This window comes from Balaenoptera ricei, chromosome 17 (genome assembly GCF_028023285.1).
Source record: "Balaenoptera ricei isolate mBalRic1 chromosome 17, mBalRic1.hap2, whole genome shotgun sequence".
Classification (NCBI taxonomy): domain Eukaryota; kingdom Metazoa; phylum Chordata; class Mammalia; order Artiodactyla; family Balaenopteridae; genus Balaenoptera; species Balaenoptera ricei.
Window position 1 is genome coordinate 2,575,409 of NC_082655.1, and position 21,521 is coordinate 2,596,929.

The 21,521-nt window shown below is 57.3% G+C and overlaps 1 protein-coding gene across 5 annotated transcripts in view; it reads left to right on the forward strand.

Moving 5' to 3' along the window:
• Positions 1-311: 311 nt before the first annotated feature.
• Positions 312-21,521, forward strand: part of SLC45A4 (solute carrier family 45 member 4) — a 104,785-nt gene continuing 83,575 nt past the window's right edge. For 4 of the 5 annotated variants that reach the window (XM_059902334.1, XM_059902333.1, XM_059902329.1 and 1 more), the window contains exon 1: positions 312-376. The gene's annotated coding sequence lies outside the window, so the exon portion shown is untranslated. Of the gene's footprint in view, positions 377-1,174; positions 1,237-21,521 lie in introns of those variants that run through there. The other variant, XM_059902330.1, reaches the window with a different exon arrangement.

Consider the following 21,521-nt stretch of genomic DNA (forward strand, 5'->3'; position numbering starts at 1 on the left):
AGCGGTGGGCGGGGTGCAAGGAGACCAATAGGCGCGCGCGACGCGGGCCCCGCCCCGACCCCCGCGGCGGCTGCTGCATAGTCATGAGCGCAGGCCGGCGCTGCGTCAGCGGAAGCGGCGCGCGGCGGCTGTTTCCGACCTGATAAAGCGGCGTTGTCCCCGCGCGCCGGCCACAACCTCGCAAGTGCTCCCTCTGACCCCGGGTCTATCGGTGACTGACCGCCTGCCCGGCCGGCCGGCCGAGGAGCAGCCGCCGCCGGGTCCCGCCGCCGCCGCCGCCGCCGCCCCCGGAGCGCCGCGCCCCCGCCGCCCCTGCCCGGCCCGGCCCGGCCGCCCCGCCGCGCCGCCGCTCCGCGGCCCCGGCCGGAGGAGACAGGTGAGCGGCCGGCCAGCCGCCCCCGACCCCGCACCTGGGCACCCGGCACCTGCTGCTTCCCATGCCCACCCCACCCCCGCGCGGCCGCGGCCTCGGCCTCGAGCTCCGGGTCCCGCTCCCGGCCCGCCCCGCATCTCTTCCCCGGGGAGGGTGCTCCCACGCCATGGCCGGGAGCCTCCTCCCGCCCGGACACCCGCCCCCGTCCTTGGCCCTCTCCCTTCTCCCCGACTGCACCTGCCCGTCCTCGTCTCCGTCCCCCCAGCCTCCTGGAGCATCCCGGGCCCCTCGCCGCGGTGTGCACCTTCCCATGGACCCTGTCCCGGTCGCATCCCTCAGCGTCCCCCACCCCCCGTCTTCTCGGGTTACTCTACCCGGAGGAAGCCTGGCGCCTCGCCCCCTAGGTCCCGACCCTTCCCTGCGCCCTCGGCCTGATGTCGCCAACTTTTGAGAGTTCAGCCTCTGTCCCCTTTGCCTGAACCCCTCCTGCCCCCAGCACACGCACGCCCTCAGCACGTCTAGCCGGGCTTCCACACTTGGGGCTCCGAGCTGACCCCCGGGGCTGTGCCTGTGTTTCTGTCTTATCTGCACTGTCCTCTGGTCTGTCCCTTTGAAGACACCTCTATTTCCCGCAGCCAAGCTGTGCCTGGAGGAGAGGGGCCAGTGCCTCGGTGCATCCAGGTCCAGAGCCCCTGCCCCGCAGAAGTCCCCGCACATTTATCTGCATCTCTGCACTGCTTTCCCTTTCCCGTGCTGCCTCGCCCTCCTAGAGCTCTTGAGCTTAACCCATTCCTCCCCAAGGTGTGTTGCTCTTGACTGGGCTCCGGGGGAACACATTCCAGCAAAGGGCTTTTTCAGAGGAGGTATGTCAAAATGGGAGGGGCGGTGGTTTGAAAAAAAAAGCACAGCCTCCTGGTTAACCATTCATAGTGATTCTAGGTGTGTGTGTGTGTTGGGGGGGGGGGTGGGACACACACTTGATCTCCTAGGGAGTGTGAGATTTTTTTCCTTTCCAGTGGGGGCACTGATGGGTCAGACTGAGCCACCCAGCCCCATCGGATACCCTAGTTGACTCCCGCAAAAAGGGGCCTTGTCGCTTCTGGTTTTGGGGGCATCTCGTAGCCTAAGGCCTGGGGCGGCAGGAGGGTGTACGGGATGAGTGATCGAAGCAGTTGTTGTGGGTTCACGTGATTGTCCGAATCGAAGCCTGTTTCTCCTGGGAAAACCGAGGCCGATCTTTGCGGCATCACCGTGAGTGAGCCCTGCCCTTCCCTGCATCTCAGCGTCTCTGCTTCTCCCGTCAGTGACGGACAGGTAGGGTTACCCACAGGGGAAATCTTTCATCTCTTCCATTTTGTGCTTGTAGTAGGAGAAAAAGGAAGAATATAAAAAGCTGGAGCATTGGTTTACCGATGAAGTGTACTAAATGGCTGGGCATCAGAAACAGTGACCCCAGCCTCCTTTAAAAAAAGGAATAATCTTCTCACTTTTCTGCTAGATCTGAATTACGTATTAAAAGAAGGAGTAAGAGTTTATTCAGTGCTTGAGAGATTTTGCAGAATCCCCTTGAAGGTGGGGAGGTGCAGTGACTGGCCTGGAGCTATGTAGGCCCCAGGTGGGAAGACCCAGGCAGACGTAAAACGCCAGGGCTTCTGGAGAGAGGGTGGGGAGTAGGTTGTCTTAAAAATCAGGACTTTCAGTCCCATTCAGGCTAATTGTTTTTCATGGGCAGCAGCTGTAAAGGGAAGAAGGTGATCGTTCGAGATGCATTTGAAATGCATATGAGGTATTTAGTGTCGGGTGTTGTGTGGACTGGGTGTCCCCCCGGGGAGGCTGCCCAGGGGGCTCTGGGCCTGTGAGAGTTGCCAGCTTCCCTTGCAGAGATGCGTGCTGCAGCCTTGGCCCTTGTCGCATCGTGAAAGCGGAGCAGAGATTGGACTGGGTGATCTCTGAGGCGGCTTGCAGTTTTTAACGTCCTGGGGCCCTCTCTGCCTTCAACTTTGCTTGTTGGAGAGTGGGACGGGGCGGGAGGAGCCTGGGAACAGGACCCTGCCCTCTCGGAGCCGGGAGATCCCGCCCTGCAGGGCTGCAGGGGAGGAGGGGCTGCGGCTGTGGCAGCGCCCCCAGCCCCAGTGGAGGAAGGGGAACCCAGGAAGGTATTTTAGCCAGCGTTTAGGCTGCTTGGTGTTGGATTGGTTTTGTCCGTGTTGTCAGAGGGACGGGTGGGGAGGAGAGTGGACGGGCCTCCCCGGGGTCTGGGCTTCGCTCTCATTTTCTGCCTGTGGTTGGTCCCCGTCAGTCATCGGCACCCTCTGCCCTCTCGCGCTCGTCCTGTGGGGCCCGGAAGCCCGGCCCTGTGTAGCCGGCAGGGGTGATTCGTGACTAACAGCCTGGCACGGAGCGAGGGTGCCTGGTGAGCGCCGTAGGTGGCAGACAACCCCAAATTGCAGTGCTCTCCTCGGGAACACCCCTGGCAGAGCTGTGTCTGTAATTTGTGGAGCCGGAATGCGCTGGAAGCCGTGTCCCTACTGAGGACGGGCGAGCATGCCGCTCCAAACTCGCTTCCTCTGGTTTCCTAGATTTTTTTTTTTTTTTTTGATCACAACAGAATTCCATTGATGAAGGTGTACTCAGCAGAACCCCATTAGGAGGGCTGCCTCGACTCCAAGCCAGGAAACATGAGAGCATTTTAGCTCTGCTGAGTGGAAATCTGACCAGAGGGAAAAAGCCTCCCAGATGAAGAGAGGCCACATAGAAAGGAGGGGGTGGGAGAGGACCCCCCCCCCCTCAGCAGGGGCTCCCAGGCCGAGGCCAGGCCCGCCGCCCCTCCCCCACCCGTGCCTGGACAAGGTCCCCTTGTTTAGATCAGCTTAATTATCCCACCAAAATCAATGAACAAGGATCTTTTTAAACATGGAACTTTCAAAATGTGCTTCGAGTGGCTTTTTTTTTTTTAAGGGTATCAAATGCTAAGCCTTTGTGAAACAAGGCACTTCCGCGAACGGGGAGATTGTGGACCTTTTCAATGTGGGTGCAAAGGAGGCTTCCCTGCCTCTGTTCACAGCAGGGTACACGGCAGTCGTTTCCATCCCGCTGCCACTTGGGCAGTGGTGACATTGCTTTGTGCGGCTGCTCCTTTGGCAAGTGACTTTTAGAGGAGGCAGTTTAAGAAGATTAAGACCCACAGGCTTGCGGGGCAACAGCATGATCCCCGCTGTCTCCGTGGCACTAAGTGTTCCTTTCACACCCGGGTCCTGCAGCAGGGCCTGGACACTTGTCGTTCCCACCGTAGCCGACATGGATGTGCTGCCGGGGCGCACGGGCAGTAGGTCTGTCTGGGTCGTTTGCTGAGTGCGCTCATCTTGGGTTAAGTACGCTGCTAGCTTTTTGAGAGAGATGGTGGGAAAGGAAACAGGTTCCCAAGGTTGGAGAGAAGGGCTCTGAGTTCTCTTTGGCTAGTTTGGAACCTCACGCAAGACAGAGGTCTCCAGGGTCCATAGCAGGGCCCGCAGGGTGCCCCCAACGAGGGCGCACGCTGTGCTGGGCATTTTGCCCCCACCGAATGCAGGGCTGGGGTGCTGGCTATCCCAAGGTGGGATCCTCCCGCAGCTGGAGGATTTGCAGAGTCTTTTCAAGTTACTGAGCAAGGCTGCCTTGCCCTCACTCCCCCCTCTGCTTGGCCCCAAGCCCAGGTGAGGGAAGCTTTGTTCCACCTGGGTCCTTGGTGTTTGCATCCTCCCAAGCCTGTTGAAGGATTTCGCTGGCAGTGAGGAAACCTGCATTCCTGAACCAGTGCCCGAGAGGTGCTCTATTGTGCCGCCTTCCAAAAGTACTTTCCAACCTGGGATTATGTGGCGCAGCTGGTTTTGAGCTTTTGGAGTTTGCTGGAGGGTCTCTCCTGGGGTTTCGCCTTTAAACCCTGGAGCCAGGTGAACCGGTTGGCAACCAAATTCTTCCCATTTCAAAGAAAGGAAAATCTTGAGTGCAAAATTCATAGCAAACCCTTGAAACAGATAAAGAGAGTGCATTTCTGGTCCAGATGTAGTGGTTGCTGTACTTTTACATACAGATCTCACTGCACAATTTTAAGCGACCACTTGGGTATTGCAAGGCCAGAAAACAATAAATAAGCTCCTCGTTGTCAACATTTTAGTCACCATTTTAAAAAAATATGTTTATCCAAAAGAGTATGAGTTTTGGTTTGCAAAGAGAAAGGAATATTTTCCCATCAGTTATTTTGAGGGGAGGGGTTTGGGATGAACTTGTTTATCCAGAGGGCATGGACGGAGGGGAGAGCACCAGCTGAGGGTGTGGAAGGCTGCGCCTTCATCATTGTGAGCACCTGTTAAGCTGGGACTGTTTCAGAGGTATATTGCCTTAAAGCAGAGATCTTCAGATATTTTTGCCCCTATTCTGTAAAATAACTTTGAGAAACTATGGGCAGTTTTTTTAACTTGACATCTAAACTTTTTCCTTGTCGTTTAAAATAATGAAACACTCTGATGACTTGAAAGCCTACCATCACCCTTTGAAGAAAGGAGCAAACTGTTCTGAACATGTGCATCTTCGTTTCTTCCTGAGCTCCTACGTTTGCTCCACTTTCCCTCATGGATTTTACTCTAAGGCCACGCGCTTTGCTACTTGAAAGCCTTTTATCGATGATCGTTCACACTTCTCTGTCACCAGAGTACACATAAACCGCAACTTAAAACATTTCTGTGATCGCGAGGCTGTGTTAATCCAAAAGAATTTTTTGTCACTGTAAATATTGTCAGTGCAGAATTGGTCACAGAAGCAGAAATGTATTGTTGATCTTGATAATTACTGGACGTACAAAATAAAAACACTGGCAGAGCGCGTCTTAAAGAGCTAGCTGGGTGTGTGGGGGGAGGGTCCCTTTAAGGTGCCTCAATTAAAGGAATTACCCACCTGTCCTTGATGCCAGGTACACCCCACCACAGGGGCTGAGGAAGGGAGAGTGCGAAGGTGACCTTGGTGGAGGGGGCGGGCACTGGGGCTGGGACTTCACCACCGGCCGTGTCACAGGCAGTTCAGCGCTGAGGATCTGTGAACTCAGACCCTGAAAGTCAGCCACAGCTGAGAACCCTGAGGACGCCTTTGCGTTTGCACACATGCCTGAAGGTGCTGCTCTGTCCCCTTACCGTGCTCGGTGGATGGAGGGGTAGAGTATCTGCCACAGTATCTGCCACTGCGTCACTAAACGGTGGCGTCCGTGCTGACCCACGTGTGCTTGAATGTTTGACCGCATGTTTCCTAGAGGGACTGAGTTAGAGGGCAGAAGACAATACAGCTCATAAGTGTGCGCATTTTGGTTAGTGGCAATGCATTTTTATTTGTTTGGGTTAAAATTTAAGCCTCTGGAATAGTGCTTTGAGTTAAAGAGGTTTTCGTCGGCCCTGCGGGGATCCTGTCGGCCTGCTCTGCCCAGCTCCTGGCTCCCGGCTCCCGGCTCCGGCCGCAGTGAGTGTGTCTGCAGGGAGGAGAGCGGGCTCTTTGCTGGTCTCCAGGGCGAGGGCCCCTGGGCTGGGGGAGGGCCCCTGGGGGTACAGGGGCGCCTGACAGGTCGGGGTTTGTGGAAGTGGGGCCTCTCTCCCTGAGAAGCGGGTGAGGTTGGTGTTAGTTCCCAAGCCTTCCTCAGAGCTGCTTGGAAGTCCTGGGCTGGTGTTCTCTTAGCTAAGCTGGAGATGCTGTCAAAGCATGGACCCTTACTGTGTTTAGCCTAAAAGCCAATTGAAATTGGATATGAAAGCAAGTTTAGTAATTAAACGACAACAGACTGCTCTGCCTTCACGCCCTGTAACAGGAAGTGCTTTGGCTCGAGGGCTGTAGAACGCGGTGTTGGGGGATAGCCTGTGACCAACGAGAGATCCTGAGTCACCAGGGGTCTCTGCTAACGCACGTGGTGGGGAGGAGGGCAAGGCTGCTCGCCCAGCTCTGTGGGCTTTTGCTCACGGGGGTCAGCTTGAAGTCCTACCATCGTTTGTCCTCAGATCCAGCCGTTAGCAATCCACTTAGGAATGCTTCGCGTTGAATGTGGACAACATGGGTCCTCAGACTGTGAGGCAGAGCCTTTGTTTCTAGAGATAAGTGAAGGTGGGGTCACGTGCCAGGGATCCTGGGGTGTATGCAGGTAGTGAGGAGATGGGCCAGGCCACGCAGCCTCACCCGCCCTGTGGAGGGGGGGCGGTGAGAAGCCCCCATTGAGCTCGGCGCACAAATCCCAGTTTACACTTTCTTGGCATTTTGGGCCTTGATGCTAAAATCAAGGATTAAGGCCCTTACAACAAGGGCTTAGAGACAGGCCTGGGCTGCTCACGGGAGATCAGGGTGCCCGGGTGACCCTGCACAGCGGGGTTCCGTGTGCATGTCGTGCTGGGGGAAGTGGGATACTAGAGTCACCGTTAGTGGCTTTTTCATATCACTTACGTAAAACTGTCGCATTAAAAGCTTGGTGGACAAAAAGCCTCCCCATCAGGCCCTCTGCTGGTTGGAGCTGGGCCTTCCGGGGGCCTCCAGCGCTGCTTCTCCGTCATTCCGGGTGCCCACCGAGGGCAGCTGCGATTTGGTGCTGGGGAGAATTGTGGGGTTGAGGCTGCCCTTTTCTTGGATTTGCCAGACGGTGGGCCAGGTTCTCAGCGAGACTAGTGGGACAGGGCAGCTGAGACAAAGCTCAGGGCTGTCTAAAACATGTCTAGCTAGCTCATCCTTGAATTATTCAGATGTTGAAAGTGTTCTTAATTCTTAAGAGGATCCGGAGGGGCCCTGTGCCTTACTCTGCAGCAGAAACGTCGTAGAGCCCGTAGAGCCCATGCCATCCCTGGCTTGGTGACCTTGGCCCAGAAGCCGCCCACGGCTCGGAGCTTCAGCCTCTGTGTTAGAACCTGGGGAGCATAATGCATATTTGTTCCTGGCACTTAGCAGGCCCGGAGAAGTAACACATGGAGGGCTGGGTCCTGTGCAGAGCACTCGGCTCTTTCTCTAACAACCCGGCCAGGTCTGTGCTGCATTTTAGAGAGGAAAAGGAGGCCCAGAGAGGTTAAGCGACTCGCCTGAAGCCACACAGTAAGCGGCTGAGCCTTGGAGCTCACCCATGGGGGCGCTGGGCCCGAGGTCTTGGGTCTCCTCCGTGGCACCGTGAGCCCTGGGGGTGCGGGACGCCTCCACCCAGATGTGAATGTACGTGTTTCTGAAGTTTGGGGATCATGGTTTTCTCTTCAGTGCTGTGACTATGTGTGGAAAATATCAGTACATTTCCACAGAATGAAATATTTAACACTCACCAAATGCGAAATAAAATTGGGACCATTTTTTCAACAAGTGAACAAGCCGGTGGCAGTCACACTAACACCGCAGACGGTGAGAAGAGACAGAAGGCTTGTGCGGCGTCCTGGAGGTGCAGGTAGATGGGGCACCGCCGGCCAGGGCTCAGGGACGGGCAGTGTCACCGGCTAGCTATCAGTCCTTGGTTAGTTCCTGACCGTTTGAGCAACTTCTGCAGAGAGGCTGTGCGCCGATAAGAAGAGCCCTGTGGCTGAGAGCCCCGTGCAAGGTGGCAGTTTGTGGTTGTGAAGTTCAGATAGGCCTTTGATTCAGTCTCGAGGGGCTGGGAGAGCCTGGAAGCCCAGTGAGTGCAGGCTGTGCCGTCTGCTTGGCTACCATGTAGTTTGGGGAGAGTTTTAACAAGTTTAATATGGACTTCCTCCATATTAAGGAGGCCCCCTCAGAACCCGTCCATCCGGGGATTTATTCCTGTCCACACAGCTGGACCTGGGCTTGGAGCCCTGCGGGCGTGGCCTGGGGTTGCAGGCCCGCCCCCCGCACAGCACCCCCTGCCCCACTGCCAGGCGGGCTCCCGTGAGGGCAGCAGGAACGTTCCTGCCCCTCTGCCGACCCCGTTCGCTTTTGGTGGGGGTCCTGGGTGCACTTGACCCAGGTAGGGGCGGGGGCACCTGTAGCAGTCATACTTTCTAAATCGCCACGTGAATTGTACAGGGAAGAATCCGCATTCTTAGCGAGGCCACCATGTGAGCTGAGCCTGGGGGGCTCTTGTTATTAGCTCTGATGAACGGGTCGCCTCGTGGCACTGGTGTGCTGGGGCATCACCCATCCTCTCTGGGTGTTTATGGGGTCCTCACGGCCCCCAGGATCCCCCCAGGCATCTTTGTCAGGCACCTGTGAGTGTGGACGGTGGGCCGGGTTCTGTGCGAGGTGCCACCTGGATTCCGAGTTAACTTCTGAATTTGCTGATCGCTCTGCACGGGAGGGGTGGTATCCCCGGTGTATAGACGAGAAAACTGAGGCCCAGCGGCCTTAAGGTGTCCATCTGGAGTTCTATCTCGGGATTGAATGCCTCTGTTAGAAAATCTGCTAGGGACAGTGGGAGATGCAAAAGCAGTTTTGGCCTAAGCAGAGAGGTGACAGCTGAAGAATAATACACAAGCAAGAGTGATGACTCTGCTGGCCGAACACACCAGGTCATTATTATCACCCTCAGGTGAGCCTGTTCAGGGAGGGCTTCTTGGAAGGTGGAGGCTCTTACAGCTGGCTCAGGAAGAAATAAAGCCTGACTGTCAGGGCCTGAGGACGCAGTTGCTGCTTTGGATGGTGGAGATGGGATGCGCCTTGAACTACCTCTATTTTCATAAGTGACGACCCCGCCTGGGTTGCCACGGTGATGTGGCCGGGGAGGAGGCACCACCAAGCTTGGATGGTGCTGCCCTTGCCGGAGCCTGACCGCCTGGACTGCTGGGAGGGCCAGGGCCTCTGCACCAGAGCCGGGGGACGGGGCAAGATGTGCTGCTGGCCGGCACGGAGTCCTTGAACTTCTCAGATCCTTTCCTCTGTGCCGCGAGTGGCATCTGTGGGGCCCCGCTGTGCCCTGCCCGCTGCGGTTCGGCTGATGGGAAGGAGCTGCCTTCAGCACGTGCCCATCGAAGCACATGGATTAGACGTGGCTTAAGTGCGTTTGCTCATGGATCGACCAAGCCCCCTGCCCCGGTCAGTGCGTGTCCCTCCCCACCCACCCAGCTGCTCTCCTGGCCTGGTTTCCAGCCTCCCCTCCTCAGGGTCCCCGTGTTCTTGCTGCGGCCGGGGCTCCTGGGCAGCTCAGGAGATGAGACTGAAGTTGCAGCTGCTTGGTGAAGCCTGCACACCCCCCAGGTCCCCGAGGGAAGGTGGCTGCTCCAGACCGGCTTCTCTGCCACGGAACCCATCGCAGGGTAGCAGGTGGGGGGACGAGAAGGGGCTCCGTCTGACCTGGCATCTGCTCGGTGCTGGGCAGCTTTCACGCACAGCCTCTGATAACATTTAAACTTCAAACAGCCCTTGATGAGTTGTTATCCCCGTTTCTATTTACTGATTGATTGATTGCTGTGTTGGGTCTTCGTTGCCGCGCGCGGGCTTTCTCTAGTTGCGGCGAGTGGGACCTACTCTTCGTTGCGGTGCGCGGGCTCCTCATTGCGGTGGCTTCTCTTGTTGCGGAGCACGGGTTCTAGGGGCGCGGGCTTTGATAGTTGTAGCACGCGGGCTCCGTAGTTGTGGCTCGGGGGCTCTAGAGCGCAGGCTCAGTGGTTGTGGCGCACAGGCTTAGTTGCTCCGCGGCATGTGGGATCTTCCCGGACCAGGGCTCGAACCCGTGTCCCCTGCATTGGCAGGCGGATTCTCAACCACTGCGCCACCAGGGAAGTGAGATATTCTTATCTTTAGTAATGGGATCGAGGGGCTGGCCACAGCTCACCTAACTGGAAATTGGGACTCAGGGAATTCTGGCCGAGCACCAGCCTTGGGTGGTACCTGCCAGTTGATTGCAGTGAGGAGGCTGAGGCCCGAGGCAGTGAGGCACCAGGTCCTGCAGAGACTGGACCCCTCAGCCTCCCTTAGGACTCTGGGACTCGGGACGCCCTACTTAACCTCTGTGAGCCTCAGGGCCCCTGCCCAGAAACAGGCATAATTGTCATGGACCAATGGGGCTCAGGATGTCCGTAAGCCCTGGAGCACCCAAGGGCCCTCTGTGGCCAGTCCACGCTCCCTGGTTGCTCCTGGGTCATGCCGTCTCCCCCACTGTCTTGTGCGGCTCACTCGCACTCCGACCTGTGGCCCCGGCACAGCCAGAGGCTTCTCTCCTGGCTGTTGCGTGGTGGCCCAGGCCTGCTTCGCTTCCTGGGACGCCAGCCCCCTTGCCAGCAGAAGACAGACATCTAGGCTTGGTGGCCCCCCTGAAGCCCATGTGCGAGGCCTCAGCGTGGAGCCTGCGGGCCTGTGCCCTGCTCTGCGGGGTGACCTGGGTCCCTACCCACCCATTACCCTGCTCATGCTCCTCACCTGTGAACCGGGCTGCTGGGGGCGCCCTGGAGGATTAAGCCAGGGAGGCCTGGGTATGGCCCGGCCCCTGGGAGGTGCTCAGCAAACAGCTGGCCAGCCTGGGCGGGGAGTAGCTGGCATCCTGCAGATGCCTGGGTGTCCTCGGAGTCTTTGGAGCAGGTCCACATGGGGCCCTGGAGTGGCCCTCCTCTCCAGGCTGACCTGTCCTCTTCTAAGCCAGGGCCTTGGGGGCAGTCCTGTTCACCTCGTGTGTGCCATGTGGTGTCTCTTGAGGTCATGGCTGGTGCCGGCTCACATTCAGCAAGCTCCCACATTAGCGCAAGTCCAGGTGCCCTACGCACAGTGAGGCCAAACAAACTGAAACATCGGAGTCTGGAGCAGAGAAAGGTTTATTGCAGGGCCATCCATGCAAGGAGAACAGGTGGCTCACGCCTTAAAAACCCCGAGCTCCCCAATTCAGCAAAGCATTTTTCTTTTTTTAAATTTAATTTATTTTAATTTGTTTTTTTGGCTGTGTTGTGTCTTCGTTGCCGCACGCGGGCTTTCTCTAGTTGTGGCGAGCGGGGGCTACCCTTCATTGCGGTGCGCGGCCTTCTCACTGCAGTGGCTTCTCTTGTTGCAGAGCACGGGCTCTACGTGCGTGGGCTTCAGTAGTTGTAGCACGTGGGCTCCGTAGTTGTGGCTCGCGGGCTCTAGAACGCAGGCTCAGTCATTGTGGCGCACGGGCTTAGTTGCTCCGCAGCATGGGGGATCTTCCCGGACCAGGGCTCGAACCCGTTTCCCCTGAACCCATTTCCCCTGCATCGGCAGATGGATTCTTAACCGCTGCGCCACCAGGGAAGTCCCCAGCAGAGCATTTTTAAAAGCTGGGTGAGGAAGGGGGTCACAGGGTGTGTTATCAGCTTGTGCACAGTTCTCTGATTGGCTGATGGTGAGGTAACAGGGCGGGGTCGCGGGGTTTAACATTATCAGTCCTTAGGCTCCGGGAGGCCTGGGGGCTGTGTGCTCATGGTCATCAAGTAGTTGACATCTTCCATTTGGTGGGGTGTTTTCACATCCGTAAAACAACTCAGGAAATGTGCATCAGATACTGTTATCTAGGTAGTTAGAGAGGAGCTACAGCAGAGGATATGGGGGTAGGATATGGGGCTAGGCCAGCCCCAGGAAGGCCCCCATGGGGTCCTGCTGGGTTCCACCCCTTGTGTGGGGTGTGGATTGTCACATCACAGCATGGCTGTCCCCACAGTGGGAGTCCTAGAGTCACGGCTGGTCGCTAAGAGGACCAGTGCTGATGAGCACTTTAGCTGGAGAAGCCCCTCGGGGCTCCGCAGGTCCTGCCTTGGACCAGCAGGGACCTTGTGCCCTACCTGCCTGTCAGGCCCAGCCTGTCCTGCCCTCCCTCTGCTGCCCCTTGGGGCGGGGTCTCGGGACCGGCGCTGGCAGGTGCCTCCCCTCGCTCCCCGTGCTGTCTGTCCTCTTCCCCGGCCGCCTCCTCAGTCCGCATCCATGAGCTCTTGGGCAGGCGAGGGAGGTGACGGCGACGGCGGGCAGAGGCCGACAGGTCCCTACCTTTGTAGTGGGCGGATGAGACGTGTGTCCAGCGACCCCGACTCGCCTGCCCGCTGCCCGTTTTTGAGGGTGGAAGCAGGCCGTGCCTGTTGGCCTGGTGGAATGCCTTGTTGGTGGCCGGGTGCGGGGGACAGGCCCCCAGACCTGGGACCCAGGCCCTCGGGCTCAGGGTCTTCCTGGTCAGAGTCTGGCCTGGACGGTTCTTATTTTTGCCACAATCTCGTCTTAAGCCCCAAACCAGGATTTCTCAACCTTTTTGCAAACCATTCATTCTCACTTTTTCTTCTGCAGATTTTCACCTCAGGAAGATCTTGTCTAGGTTTACGTGTATTTTTTTAAATTGCAAGACTGTTTTATGCCTGCAGCACCGTGTTCATTTCCCAGCATAACTGCCTCCCCACCCCTGGAAGTCAGAAGGGAGTCACATGTGGCCGTTGGCAGTGGTGCCTTTGTGGTTCCATCCTGTACTTTGCAGAGCGCCATGCGTTTTTTCCACGTTGTGGGTGTGATATAAGTAAATTGCCGTCTTTACAGTGAATTGCTAATTTGCATTAAATAGGGCCTACATGTCCAGTTTATGTGGAGTTGCCTTTGGGTTCTGTTTTCCTCGCCACTGACCCGAGTGGCTGCGCGTACGTGTGTGAACCCAGTTCTGATGAGTCACGTGTACCTTGGGCCCTTAGGGCACGCAGGCCTCAGAATCTGCTTGCACTTCCTACTTACTGTCTTGCAGCTGAGGGTCAGTTTCAAGGCTGATGGGTTTTGCCTTGATTTGATAACAAATTGATCAATAACTTCAGAGAGTCCCTCCTTCATACTTGTGTGGAGGTCGCGGGGATTTGCCATTGCCAGCTTCCGTGCCCCGGGGTGACCGCATGTATGTCAGGGTCATGGAGGGGTACTCTGGCTGTATCGTTCTCATCCTGCTGGTGGCAGGAAGCAGGTGGCCTCCACAGGCAGAGCCAGGAGAGTTAGGACCATACAAAGGGGTGGGCAGGGCTCCGGGACCACAGCCGCCCCTCTGGAAGCCACCCCTGGGCCGAGGGGCACCAGGAGGAGCAGTGACCAGAGCCATGCGAGGGGAGGGGTCTGTAGGAGACGGGGTGGCCTTCCACAGGGGGCCCTGGTCAACCAGTGGTGACCTGTCAGGGCGGGAGCCTGGTAGCCCAGTGCCCTCGGCTCTCCTGTTCTGCCCCTGGACAGAGTGCGCCTGCATGTGGGACCAGCCTTCTGCCGCCTGGCATGGGAGCTGACAACTGTGGGTTTTATGGTAAGTTGGGGTCTTGGCAGTGTCGCTGAGAAACCCAGGCCCCCCAGTGGGCTTGGGGGGTTCAGGCCCCTTGTGCACAGGCCACTTTCTCCTTTCCCGGGGCTGCAGATGGGCTCCGTTGTGTGCAGGGCAGCTTTGGAGCACCTTGAGGGCAGCCTGAGCCCCGTGATGCACGTGCGCTGGGGGTGCAGTGAGGGGCTGGGAGAGGGAGGAGAGCCTGGGCTGGATCGCGGTCTGAACCGTGGTCCCAGCGCCTGGTGGACGGCTCTGGAGCCGGGCACCAAGGGAAGAGCAGGACTGTTCTCTGGGTCTGAGGGAGATGGGCAATGCCCAGACCCCACGTTTAAGTGCAGATCAGATTAAGGTATTATCTGGAGTACAGCTCGTGTTTGGTTATGAAATGTGAGACCAGTGTTTTGCTGACCTGTTTTTTCTCACTTGTGCCTCCCCAGCTTGCCCTGTCCTGGGTTACTTTTCAAAATGAATGAGCTAATACGATACACAGAAGGTTCAAAACAAGCTCATTACCGCCCTGGCGAACCAAGTAAATAACATTTATCCAGGACTCCAGTCCAGACATCAGGGCGGCTCGCCAGGCTGACTTTACTTCATTTGACAGAATGACAGTCGTTTTACTTACTGTGGTTTGTATTTTTGTCTCTTCCTTTAGGATCAATTGTAGAAATTGTGGTTTGATCTTTACTTTCTGATGTCACCGTGTGTGAGTGTGCGTGTGTGTGTGAGTGTGCATGTGTGTGCGTGTGTGCGCTCCAGAAAATTCTCAGCTCTGCAGTAATCTGGGCTGGCCCTTGTCGGTTTTCCTAAATTTAGAATTGATCTTTCTACTTTTCTTTGTTTCTATCTGCCTTTTTTGTTTGTTTGTTTGAACCTAAATTGCGCAACTAAATTCTAAAGGAAATTACAAAAGGAAGGACTGACTTTAAAAAATCATGAGAAGATGATGCAACAGCCATGTCACAGCAAGAATCCCTCTGAGCAGTTGAGTGACTACTTCCCTCCACCTGGTTGGGATCATGGATTCCTTTGATTCTCTGCTGAAAGCTATGGACCTCTTTCTCTCAAAAATGCGAAAAGACACCGTTTTTTGTATGTGTTAGGGAGGATTCATGGGTCTCCTGACACCCCCGAGTATGGTCCCCCGGGCCCTGGTGGAGGGCCCTGCACGGTGGGCTGCCTGGTCTGTCACCTGGAGCGGCTGGCGCTCCCGAGAGGCAGTGCCAGAGGTCAGCCCCGAGGGCGGTGGCTCGAGGTGTTTCCCGGCTGCTGTGACTCGGATGCGGGACGAGGGCCCACTGCACTCGGGGTCCGTCAGTGGCACTGGAGAGTCTGGAAGCCGTGGTCCGAGCGCCAGTTAGAGCGGCTGTGGGATGCTGTCATGACGGTGACATTGGGATGCTCCAGTTCACTTTGTGGGGAATGCAGCGTAGTTAATATTAGCAGCAAGAGCCTCCGAGAGTCACGGTTGTCCAGGAGAACTGAGCAATGTCACATTGGGGGGCGGGTGGAATTCCCAGCCCAAGCTAAGCCGAGGTGGAAGGGTCAGGCTCACAGCTGCCACTCGCGGGACCCTTGGTGTTAGTGCCGGGAAGTCCTCAAGAGGGGCGCTGGGTTAGACCTCTGTCTGCGCTGCCCCTTATGTGGTTAATCCCAGAGGTGGATGTGGCCGTGGCTTGGAGAGCGGGCCGCCCCGCGCCTGCGGGTTTCCCATCCACAGATATGGAGGGCCGACCACACCATGCAGTTTTATAGTGTAAGGGACTCGAGTACCTGTGGGGGGTCCTGGAACCAGTACCTCGTGGGTACCGCGAGACGGCTGTATTCATTTATATAAGGTGTAACGTTATAGTACAGTATACTCTCTCATATGTGTGTGTATTATGTTATAGCAAGTTATCTGTTATGACATTATTTAACTGTATAGTATAACGTACTGTACATAATACACATTATATGTATGTAATGTGTATAGCAGAGTCTAATATCGTAATGTGTATTTTTTTTTAAGTTTTGCTTTTTTTTTTTTTTTTTTTTTTGGCTGCATTGGGTCTTTGTTGCTGTGTGCGGGCTTTCTCTAGTTGTGGCGAGCGGGGGCTACTCTTCGTTGTGGTGCGCGGGCTTCTCATTGCGGTGGCTTCTCTTGTTGTGGAGCACGGGCTCTAGGTGCACGGGCTTCAGTAGTTGTGGCGTGCGGGCTCAGTAGTTGTGGCTCGTGGGCTCTAGAGCGCAGGCTCAGTAGTTGTGGCGCACGGGCTTAGTTGCTCCGTGGCACGTGGGATCTTCCCGGGCCAGGGCCCGAACCTGTGTCCCCTGCACTGGCAGGCGGATTCTTAACCACTGCGCCACCAGGAATGTGTATTTTATTTCAAGTTCTTTGGGGGGATGTCTAGGATTCCAATCCCCCACCAGCTCCTTTTCATTGATAACGTGAGGGACAGCATGTTTCTTAGGTCTGAAGCTGCAGTGCCAGGCTCCCCTTGGTGCCCCTGTGTCCTGGGCCTGCTGCGCAGAGAAGGCGCTGGGCTGGCTCCCAGTTCAGGGGCCTGCTTTGCCCTGAGTCTGTTTGCCTGGCAGAGCAGGAGGGCCTGGGGTTTCCTCCGGCCTTCACCACCAGCCTCCTCCGGGCCCCCTCTGCAGAGCCCAGACCCACCCGGGACCCCCCCCCCCCCCCGCCCACTCCTGTCTCTGCCACTGGGCCACTTAGTTTTTCTCGAGACAGGACGTGTGATCCTTTCCAGCCCACCTCCTCTAAGTGGGGAAGAACCCAGAGTCCCAGCCGCTTATCAGATCACCTCTGCATACTCTTCAGAAAAGGAAGCACAGCAGTTTCTGATAATTCTCAGCAATCTCTTACCATCTGCAGCCCTAAAGATTAGAATCCTATCTTGATGGGAAGCCACAAGTCAAATCACATCTTTGTGACTTTATGCTTCACGCTAATGGCTGTTATTGTGTGTGAAAGGTGAAGTAAAGGTTGTTTTAAACTAAGACTTTTGATCAGGCCAGGTTTTAATTTCTTCCTTGAAAGGAGCAAGCACAGCCCTCGCCTGCTCCCCACCTCCCACCCAGCAGCCGCTCTGCGCCGTTTCACGCCACGTTTCCAAAGTGTGTGCGCGCTCACCGCCTGGCCCACCCCGTGAGCGAGCCGCGGTTCTAGACACCCGTGTCCAGCTGCCTGCCTGACCTCTTCGTTTGGAGGAGGAGGATTCCCACGAAAAAGCAAGACCAGGATGGGGCTCTCGCCTCTCCCCTCTGATTCCTGCTGTCTCTCCCAGCCCACTAGCAGCACTGTTGATTGGCTCATAACAGCACTGGGAGGCGGCGCCGCTGGCAGGGCTGCTGTTCCCGTGTGCCCACCACTTAGCAGCCTTCTGGACAAGTGACCTCTAGTGCCTCAGTTTTCTTGTCTGTAAATTGGGGCTAAGAAGAGTATTCACCGCGTTGAACTGTTGTAAGGATGGAGTGAGTGCACATATAGAAAACATCTGCAAGAGTAATTGGCGCCTAGGAAGTACTTGCAGAGTTTCAGCTACAGTTTTGCACCCGCACGAAGCAGTTGAAGACCCAGTATCTGTGGAGAGACTTGCCGGCTCCCGAGAGGAAGGGATGAGATCGCGTGGGAAATCGGGCCTTCCGGGGGCCATCCACTCCTGGGTTGGGTGTTGGAGCGCGTGCCTTTGTGCAGGGGCAGAGCCAACACTCCTGGGCGCAGGGACATCGGGCCGAGCTGGGCGGGAGCGGAGGGAGGTGGTGCTGGAGGAGGACGGCAGGGGGACCTGCAGCTGGGCTTTGCGGCACGCTTGGCTCCACGTCCTGGCAGGGGCCGTGGAATAGGGCGGGCTGTGAACAGGAGTGAGCTTCTGGTTCCTTGGGTGGGAGCTGGTTCCCCAGTGCCGGGGGTGGGGGGGAACTAGCTTGGGGTCGGGGCGAGGGAGCGGCCGGCCTGTACGCACAAGTTGTGATCCGGTTGGGAGAGTTGGAATTCTGGGAGCTGGGAGGGGCCTGGGCCTGCACGGGGTGGGGCAGCACAAGAGCCCTGGGGCCCGTGGCTCACCCCCCATGGGACCCTTAGGGAGCTGGTCTGCTGCTGCCCGTCTGAGCCCCCAGCCCAGCGGCCGTTGGCCCAGCTGCGCCTGCTGCAGCCCTTGGAGGGTGGTGTGGTGGGAGGTGGCACAGTGAGCCTTTTACGGCCTGAAGTCTTTTCTTGATAGACTTATCAGGTGCCCCAAAGAAAAAATCTCTTCAACCAAATACATAATATTCTTATTTGTAGTTAACTGCCTTTAGTTGGCTGTTCAGCCAGCTTGGCCATCCTGGCCTTGGGAATGTTCCACGTTCCTTGGGAGGAATTTGGAAATCCGGATGCTCCACGCAGGGTTAACAAGGGGGCCAGCCCCGGGGCGGTCAGGGGGGCTCAGGGGGCTTGGAGGGCCTTGGAGGAGGGAGGCCGGGGAGGGTGGCCCTGGGCGAGGTGCGCATCCGGCTCTCCTGACCCTGTTGGATGGTGGCTCACTCATGAAAACGCCCGTGACACACCCAGGTGACCTCACCTGTCAGGCCGTCAGGGCAGCTGAGTCATGATGCTGTAAACTATATCCCCAAGGGAAAGTTTGTAGCTGTGGTTATGTCTTCTCCCTGTTAAAATTAGTCTTGAAGGCAGAGTGAGGTGTGCTGAGTTTATAGCTTGTCTGTTGCAGGCTTCCTGCCAGCCCTGCAGGCCTTTCTCCTGTGATGACAGTGCTCTCCATGTGTGGCTTTAAGCGGGATCCGAGCTCGTGGAAGTGGGAGAGGAGGGGACGGTGCTTGCGGCCTGGAGAGGACAGTGGCTTCCTCAGATCCGGCAGTGGTCTTGGGACCTGGTTTGCCGCTTTGCTGTTCTGGCGTTCTTAGTGTAGCGTGGTGGATGCTGAAGGCGGAGCCCTACGGCATCACGAGGAGCGCCCCGCCCCCTGCAGCCGGCGGGGAGGGCACCTCAGCGGGGCTGGCTGCACGCAGGTGTGAGCAGTTGGCGAAGGGCAGTGACTTCTGTTTTGCTGGGGGCAGGTGTGCACGAGGTGGGAGACAGCGGCGTGGAGGGGAGGGCTGCTGCTGGGGGACCGCGGGAGCGTCCTGGCTGGCTGCAGACACGGGCCGTGCTCCCTCCCGCGGGTTAGGCGTCCAGGGCGGGGGCAGGAGCGCTGTCAGGTGCAGGTTAATGCAGTTCACTGTGTTCATTGTGCCTCAATGGGGAAACGCTCGCTTTTCAGCTGCAACTTATTTGGCTTATATTTGCCTTATTCTGGAGAGGATTTAAGATGGCTTAGGTAGAGAATGTACTTCAAAGGCGTTTTTCCAGATGCAGCAAGGTATGTCTGCAGCCCTGCATGCTCGTACCTCGCTCTGCCTTGGTCTGTTTGCAGTGAGCGCACGGGGCTCCCCGCCGGGAAGCTTCCCGGGGGCGCAGAGGGGCATTTGCTGTAAGCCACCGTCGTTCCTCCTTGTCTGTTCCCAAGTCCCATCTTTCTGTCAGGGAGCTGGAAGCAGAGGGACGGTGAGCTGAGACTCCTGCCTCCCCGGGGGCTGGGAAGGGGGCACAGGTGGAGGCATTGGGGCCCCAGCCCAGGGGCTGCCAAAGGGCTGGAGCCAGGCCTGTCTTCCTTGTGCCTTTGAGGCAGCTCTCGCTGAGGAGGTGCCCAGAAGGGGGGCCCCAAGTGCCCCCCACGGCCCTCCCTCCATGTAACCCCCTCACACCCTCCCTCTCCACTGCCCCTTCCGGCTGACAGCCCTCATATGTGTCCTGAGAAGCAGTGTCTTGTGGACCCCCCTACTTGTGGACTGACATCAGAGGGTGAAAAGCCCCCTCACTGGTTCTAGAAGTGTTGCTAAAACTCCTGATGGAGCATCTTCAGGGACTGTTTGGGGAAGACTAAAATCTCACATTTGCACACATCCTGGGCTCCCTCGGGTGGGCCTCAGGAAGTGTGTACAAACCTGTGCGTTCAGCTGCTCCCTCCTCTGCCTCTTGAGCGTTTTGCACCAGCCTCTGTCATGGGCCTTCAGCCGAGCCTCTTGCCCCTGCCCCTCCCCCTCGCCCTGCTGGCCTTGTTTCTGGGGCTGTGCAGGTCCTCGGGAAATACCTTCAGTGGACGTGGGCACAGATGTGCACCGCGGGAGATGCAGACTCGCAGGAGTTTAAAGACCAGCTGCTCGGGTGGGATTTACACCCTGGGAGTGTGTGTCCAGTCCTCTGAATTGGGTCCCTCTGCAGAAAAATGGGACACGCTGTGGTCTGGGCCGAGCACAGGGCCTGTCACCCTGGAGGGGGCACTCAGCAATGCTTTGAGTGAAGGTTGAACAGACGTGGGTAACTGCCTGTATTACAACCCAGGCAGCGACCGGCCGTGGCGTGAGGCTGTGGCCCTCAGCTCGGAGTGTTAAGTGGGGTCGTGACCCAGGAAGGCCTGTTGAGATTTTGGGTGTCGGGTGTGGTCCCAGCGGTTGCTGTTGCAGAAGCCCTCGGGCCGAGGACCCGGGATGAAGGCAGGGACTCGAGTTTCCTTCTCCCTCGCTGGAGGTGGTGAGGAGATGGTGAGACGCGGGCGGTGGAGGGAGCCGGCCTGGGGAGCCACGGTGACCCTGAGCCCCACTCAGCTCCGTTTCTGGTTCTTCTCAGGCCTTTCCAGTCACGCGTTCTCCGGAGTTGGCCTAGCTGGGGGCCGGTGCGTGGGGTGGACGCCCAGGAGAGACACGGCTCAGTGGGCACTTACTTTCTCCCGTGTGAGGCCCCGTGGGGACAGAGAGGAGTCCCTGGGCTGGGGAGGGGGCAGCGTCCAGGAGGACCCGCCAGAGGGAGCGAGAAGCTTCCTGCATCTCAGCCTCTTTACAGAACTTAGACGAACAGGGGCCAATTTGGTATATTGGATTAGGTTTTTATCCCCCAGGAGAGAAACCAAATAAACAGAATAGAGTTACTCTGGGCCACTGGCCAAACGAGAAATATTTTGGATCTGGTGACCTTTTTCTTTGGGTCACTATTCACTGTAGAAGGTTTTGACCCGTATTCCATTTCAGAATAGGAAGAACGGCTTATTTTTCAGAGCGGCAAATAAGGAAAAGAATGAAAGTATCTCGGAGTCTCTGTTTCCAGAGGCTCCCCCGGGAGGAATATTTTTATAGACACCAGACGTCCTCACCAGCCCTGGCCAACTTTCCATCCCGGGATGATGGGGTATGCCGTGAGCTGGCTGGCGCCTGCCGGGCCCCTCCGCCCGCCTCTGAAGCCACCACCTGCCCCTCTTGTCGCTGCGGCCAGCCGGCCTCGTTGGGGCCCGCGCTCCGTGCCTCTCAGCTCCCCCTGTGACTGCGAGCTCTCCTGGCATCTTCGTAGATCACAAACCTCAGCATTTTCACGATTGAACTGCAGAAGGTCACTGTCATCACTGAATCTCAGGGTACAGCAGGTGCTTATATAGCTGTTGTCAAACGCTGGGGAAGGCAGTGTGACCTCAGCCCTTGTTAAGGCGAGGCTGTGCTGTGAAGACCACACAGAGACGTCCCACGGCTGACTTTCTCAACCTTGGTAATGGGCACAGGGTCCAAGCAGCACGTGTGTGACTTGTACAGCGGAGGCTCTGCCTTGCGTAGACACGCGCGTGGCTGGCACGGACTGTGGTGCTGGACCCCCAGGCACTGTCGCCTTTGCGCCATCCGCCTGCACCCTGACTTCATGCTGTCGTCGGGGTTGGAACCGCTCTGCCTCGGGTCTCGACTGGGGGGCAAGTCCGGGTCTGCGTTGCCCTCCTTCTTCTGTGCCTTTAAGCTATGGAGCGGTCATCGTGGAAGAATCCCTATAGCTGTGTGCTGAGGGGACTGAAGCCCCTTTGCTGCCCTTTGTCCCGTGGCCCCGGGGTCCCCCTAAAAGTGTAGGAAGAGTTGGGAGCAGTGTTGACCTGGGATTTCTGGAGAAGCTGA